Raw genomic sequence first — 6880 nt, forward strand, 5'->3', positions numbered from 1 at the left:
GCCATTACTAGCAGACCGACCGAGTAGCAGTGCTGATGCCCAGCAGCAGCACACCCACTCAAACAGAAGTGTTTTCAAATTTGACAGGCGAGAGGAGCGCACAGTTGTCAATGGCCAGTTTCCTGGATGACAGTTAGATTAACCAATCATGCTCAAAGCTACACGGTGAGACAGCCAATAGCAATGGTCTCAGTGTGGTAACATAGCAGCGATGGTAAAAGATGATATATAAGAAAGAACAGAAATGTGTGCATTTAGTTTTATTTGTAGGCTGTAATATTTGAAGGATGTAATATTTAATTAATTGGTCAAATGATGTTTTCATTGCAGTGCATGAGCAATAATTTAGTAATGTATGGTCAAGTTTTATTACTACCTACAGGCTTACGCGCGCAAACACACACACAATTATCACCTTTTCATTTAAACCTGTAAAAATATACATTTAAATGATTCCAAACAGCAAAATATAGGAACTTTAACGATACATTAAATGTATCGTCATTCACATTTTACGTCATTTCATTTAACGTCATTCACAGTAGACATCAAAACTCAACTAACCGTGGGTCCCTGCCAACCAGATAACTTATTTGGCAAGAAAAAATTTCCTTGTTTCTTTGGCTTGTTAAACTCTTTTCTGAGTCACATCTGTTACTTCAGCATACTACTGACTGAATTTTTTAAAAGAAAGTTTAATAAACCAAATGACCTCAGTTGAACAAAGACTTTTATTGAGAAAGAAATTAGCAAATAAAGTATTTACAAATATATAAGTAATGTATGTACAAATATATAAATAACATGTGTACACATATGTACAAAGACACTAAATAAACCATAAGAACAAAATCTAAGTAAAGGTCATTTACACTCCCACCAAATCATGAGTGAGTTTCCAGACAATACAGAATGTTATGTTTATATAATTTTGGGTGTATATGGTTATTGATACAGCGCCAATCTGAGTGACAGGTCATTTGTGAAGGTCATTTACAGAGCTTTCAATACTGAACATGGTCAAAAGTAAGCTTCACAGATTGACCAAGGAGACCATTTCTAAATACCTGTGTTTCATAAGGGAGAAAAAACAGTGGTAAAATATTACCGGTTTTAGAAGCGAGTGGGAACCAGTGGGAGAGCAGAGCACACTAACAGTGGTGAAAGAATGGACCAGTGCAGAGATGCTATGTCTACTGATTATCTATTCAAGAAGAAGACACATACAGAGAGAGAGAGAGAGACTTGAGTCATCCAAACTAAATGAAAAAGTATCAGAAAATGAAGTTGCAGTCGGCTGAGCTGGGCAGGCACCATACTGCACAGTAGTGCCAGGAAAATTTAAAAAAAAGAGCCAAGATTACAACAAAATGAAAGACCATGATAATCCAAGTGTCTGAGACAGACAGACCAACTTTTTTGCATCACATACTTCTAATTTACATAACCACCCCAGTTATTGCGCTGCAGAAGGATCGCAAACACAAACATATTCAGGAACTGTGTAGATCCTTTTCTGGAGTGTTCTGTAACTCCTTTAGTTCCTGAAAATTCTTTAGTTCCAGTTCTGGTACTGTGACCCCTTGACTGCTTTTGACATGACGTCTCTAATGACACAGGAAGAGAACTGGAGGATGGGATGGGGCCTCTGTCTTTTGGATCTCTCAGTTCATTTGATTAGGACTATTCTTATACTCTGACACCCATGTATTCCCATGTATTATTTTCACATAAAACTGCAGAATCAGAAAATGTAGTCTAATACGACTAGTGACAATGTCTTCACTTCATACGCTGACAGAGTTCAGGAAAAGGCACTCTGCCAAGATTCATCAGATACATTTAATTAAAATAAAGATTGTTGATTCATTAAATGAACATACATTTCTTTACAGAAAACAATGGGAACCCCTGCATAACATAGACAAAAATCATTGTTTTAAGTAAACTGTTCATCTAAAGTAAGCTAAAAGATTAATTTCCTACTTTATTTTCTGGATTCAATCAACTCATCCAGATAGCTCGTACCTAACCTGACTGCCTCGGCCGTTACCATGGCGTATGATGATAATGATGATGAAGATGGTCAATATACATACAATAAATGTATGGTCCATGCTGAGTGCTGTGTTTGAAAGGTGACCATCATACTGCAGGTGTCTATATTTAAATTTAGATATTCTAGATATGTTAATCTTCCCCTTTGTAAGTTTTAAACTCACATTTCATCACATGAAGTTACCTTGACATTACTACGTGGTATCAGCCCTGTGCTTTTCCACTGTTACAGAAGATTTCACTTGTAAGATCTTCAGAGGAGACACTCTACAGAAGTTGCCAAAGAAAGGAAAGACCTTTTCAGTAAACGTGTGTGTGAAAGTGTGTAAGTGTGTGTCACTGACTGCATCAAAAAATGAGAGCTTTCCTTCATCCAGGTCCAACAGCACTCTGATCCTCTCCAGCTTGCCGCTGACTCTGAAAGGTTTAAGCGCCTGTTCTGGGGAGTGTGATTTGTAATTGCCGTTGCGATGACACAAACACCACAGTCCGCTAAAGAAAGCCTGTTCCCGTCTCTCCACAGAGTCTGTTACCACACCCAGCCTCCTCTATTTACTGTCCCCAACCTCAACATCCCAGCAGTGAGTCCCAGAGCGGAGGCTCTCTGAGCCCAGCACGCTGAGAAAGTCATGAAATCTCTCTGGGTTATCAGGGAGCTGCTGTCTCTCCTCACAAAGCCTCACACTCGTCAGGTCCTCAGACAGCGACAGCCCTGGGTTCGCAGTGTTGGGATCCAGAATCACAGGAGCTGAAGAGAGAAGAAGGATAGAGAAAGAGTATGGCTGAATTTGAAAGACTAGAGAGTCGTCAGCTTTTCTTGTCTTACTTTATGATTCATCTTTACTATGCACACATTCATCATTATACATAAACTTGCAAAGATTTGGCTTTTTAAAGTTTTCATTTTTCATTTCTCTCCTCAAGCTGAGAGCTCAAGCTTTTACATGAAGTCTCTGATTCAAAAATGATTAATGCTGTGTGTGCGTATTGCACATTTGGCTGACATGTAATTTTATTGAGTTTTATTAAGTGATTAATTTATTTGATTTAAAAAAAAAAAACATATGGCTATTTAAGAGGATGAGCAAGACAATAAGTGAGTGTTTCTGTATGTGTCTTTGAAAAGAAAACATTCCGCAAGAAAGCAAATAATGTAAACTGAATCTTAATTCACTAAATGTCATCTTAAACTCACTGTATTGAACAATCTCCTGCATCTTCTCCCAGACTCTGAACTTCAGGCTGCCCAGGTGCTTTGCCACATGGATCAGAGCTCCTGAAACCATCTGTGGATCCTGCAGTGTGCACTGGGCTCTGGAATGACATTCAGGAGTCAGTGCTGCTTTGGGTTTGGGTTCAGAACCACAGAGAGCAGAGAGAGACAGCATCCAGTCCGCTTACCTTTTCACTGTTGTCTGGAAGTTCTAAAGCAAGAACAAATTTGATATATTACTGAAAACATAACTGAACAGGTATAAATGACTACTGACCGCAAAAAATAATAAGATTATTGTCATCATTAAAACAATAAAAGGACTATGAACTTAAATAAAACTATTAAAATAATGAAAGTACTGCATTTACGTGACTCCTTGTCTTAGGAGCACTGACATTTATTGAACTATGAAATGGGACATATTTTACATCTAGCTAACCAGCCCATTTCGGTGAGTATTAAATTAGCAATGAACAAAACACATTTCAGCTTCATTACAAACAGGAAAAGAACACTGAAAGTTTAAAAAGCAAAAACGATTTGAAGAGCAGAGATAAATAGGAGTGCAGGGGCGATGCTAGAAATATTGGGCCCTACAAAAGAATGTAATACTGGGCCCCCCAAACCTGATTTGTAAACAAGCTAGTTGGCATATTTGCTAGTTAGCTAGCTATAGCAAGACCGCGCACTAGCTGGCTACAAATTCACTGAGCTATATTAATTATATTTGGACCAAAATTGCACTCATCTCATTTTTGGTGGCAATAAAGTTAACATAGCAAATATTTCAGCAAAATGACACTGACACTGCACTGTAAATTACCTTAACTTCTTAGCTAGATCACCCAGGCAGTGGTTAAGTCACATGAGAAATGACAGCGTTCACACATAAAGAATAATGAGATTACAATTTAGCATTTAGCAGACGCTTTTAGCCAAAGCGACTTACAGTCAGTGCATCAGATTACTATCAGCATTAAAATAATAAAATGAACTTATAGGACAGAAATTATAGTAATCAAAGCATCGCATTCACATGACTTCTTCTAAAAATCTGTGTATTGTCTTACAAGCACTGACATTGCAGTGGAGTCACCAGTGAAGAGAGACAAAAGCTACATCCTGTTAACTGGCCTGTTCTTTGCCCCAGGGTGAGGGCTAAAAATCTTCAATTATGAAAATATATTACAGGCTCATTACGGAAAGGAAAAGAACAATGAGAGGTTACAAAGCTCTAACTGTTTGGAGACCAGAGATATATATGAAAATAAAAGTATGGAGATTGATCTTATTTACTTCCCATAGTGAGCAAGAGTGTTTTCTCTGAAGCAAAACATGACCATAAGAGTGTGTCTGTGTCTGTGTCTGTGTGTCTCTGTGTGTGTGTTTGAGTGTATGTTTGCATGAGTATATGTCTTTCAGACCTGTACAAATGGGATGTCCTCAGCTCTTAACTCCTCCTCTATGGCTGTGATCGTGTCTGACAGATCCGATATCTCTCTCCTCATCTCCTCAATCTTCTCCTTCATCATCTGACTCTTCTGCTCCTCTGCTCATCCTACAGAAACTGGTGAAACTTCTCAAACTCCTCCTTAATCTGTCGTTCTGTGAGTTGGGCTTGAACCTGGGAATGGAGGAGCATTAGACACAGGGTTGGAAATGACAGTATAACCGAATAAAATAATTCATCGTAACTCATTATTCTCACCTTAATATGCTCTGCTGTTTTACTACATGTTGTTTTGACTTTTTCAAAGCTCCTCAGCTGCTCCTGTAAGGGTTTCTGGGCAGTCTTGAGTTCCTCCTGGAATTCATGAACATTTCTATCCATTAATATGTTACGTCACATTCAGCAATGGAACAAAACCTGTGTGACCATGCCTTGTAAAGTCCTGTACCTTAAAATGCCACTAACCAACAATGGACCTGTATGTCTGCCTGTGATTATAACAAAAGTTTGGAAACATGGTCTCAGTCTCCTCTGAGCACTCTAAATGTGAATGGTATCATCTGTAGTCATACAACAATATTTCCAATATTCTCATTGATCTCACCCACAGACATTTAAATCCTACTACTGCATTGATACATGGATATTTTTTTTATTTTGAATGTGCATTTGCCTAGACAGTTATAAGTTTACACAGCCAGTCTATGGTCACACTCTGTGAGATAATCAGTTACATATGTTCATACTGGCTGAAAGGTTGGATGCTTGTCTTCACTGTTTAAATGATCTGATATCATAACTCATGTCTCTCAGAGAAAAGGTTATTAGGACCAAACACATTTCGTTCTGATGTGATCTTATCTTAGAAAAGGTGGAGAGCAGGCATGGTGTTCTCTATATTATGACGCTTCTCAGCTGATTAAAGGCAGTTCTTGCTACAGAATTCAGACTTTTCAATTTCACACCCTACCCTTCAAAGAAACACAGTTTCCAAAACATTATCGATTCGTACTCACTTAGCCTAAGCCAGAGAGTAGTACATTCCATCTTACAAAGAGGTAGAACCATGTCTCTCTTGATTTAAACTGAAAATGACATGATCAAATGTTAAATTCTGACAGGGAATTGAGAGAATAGGTGGGGAGGTGGTTAATGTTGTTTTAAATGCACACAGCGTTCCAGCCAAAATGAATTTGATAGAATTATATCACATTTGCTTTGTGTTTCTCAAAGCGCAGTTTAATTTTGTGTACATATCAAGCAGTATGTTATGGAAGATTGGGACCTGTTTGGTGTCTCTTTCTTAGGCTGTTTCTTGCTTTGGTTTTAATATCAATATTGAATATTTCTGGTCGTATCTCACAGATACGAGCTAACTCGTTCACAGTTGAGACTAATATTCACTCTAAACGGCTTTTGAGAGCACAAACTGTCACTTTAGATTTTAAATAGTCTTTCGCGAAGACTCTTAATGCGCTACACCAGAGGCGTTGTTAGGATCTTGAAACATTGGGGGCTTAGCCCCAGGGCCGGCCCAAGCATTTATGGGGCCCTAAGCAGAATTTGATTTGGGGGCCACTCACCGCCTTGGCGCTGCCAATACTATTGACTATTGTCAATGCTTGACCAGTCGCATACCTACTGTAAATCTAACACACCCATTATCAGTTTTATTAGTTGTAGCTGTGTCACTTACATTATACCAGTGTCTGCCTGGCATGTTTTTACCCTTCTACAGTTTTTAATTTTAAAAAGTAGTTAACTTGCAAGAGTAGTCTGGTGTTAATTTGCACTTTAATATTCAAAGTTATACTTTAAGAGTCATTTTAAGAGACTGATAGTGTTCAGTATAAGTTTGCTCTTTTGTTGATTTTAATCATTTGTAAAACATTAATGTAAATGTTTGGCACGATATTGACTTATATTGCATGTTACATGAACGTAGTCGGACCCAGAATGGTAGAAAAAACACTCACTCTCTCGGCTCTGGCTGGTGCAAATAGACCACTGCAGACCATCATTTGAGCACTCTTTTAAACTTCTGAGCTAGGTGACAGGCTTACTATTTTCATGAATTTCACCCCAAAACGAAACGTTTTTGGGCAAAATTCGTGAGGTGTTTCGCTGTGTGGAAGCCTAGCATAAAAGTAAAAAGC

At 38.3% G+C, this 6880-nt stretch overlaps 1 pseudogene; it reads right to left on the minus strand.

The window, feature by feature from the left end:
• Nucleotides 1–2252: 2252 nt before the first annotated feature.
• Nucleotides 2253–5105, minus strand: LOC115823853 (tripartite motif-containing protein 35-like; annotated as a pseudogene).
• Nucleotides 5106–6880: the final 1775 nt, after the last annotated feature.

Source organism: Chanos chanos, chromosome 11 (genome assembly GCF_902362185.1).
Source record: "Chanos chanos chromosome 11, fChaCha1.1, whole genome shotgun sequence".
Lineage (NCBI taxonomy): Eukaryota > Metazoa > Chordata > Actinopteri > Gonorynchiformes > Chanidae > Chanos > Chanos chanos.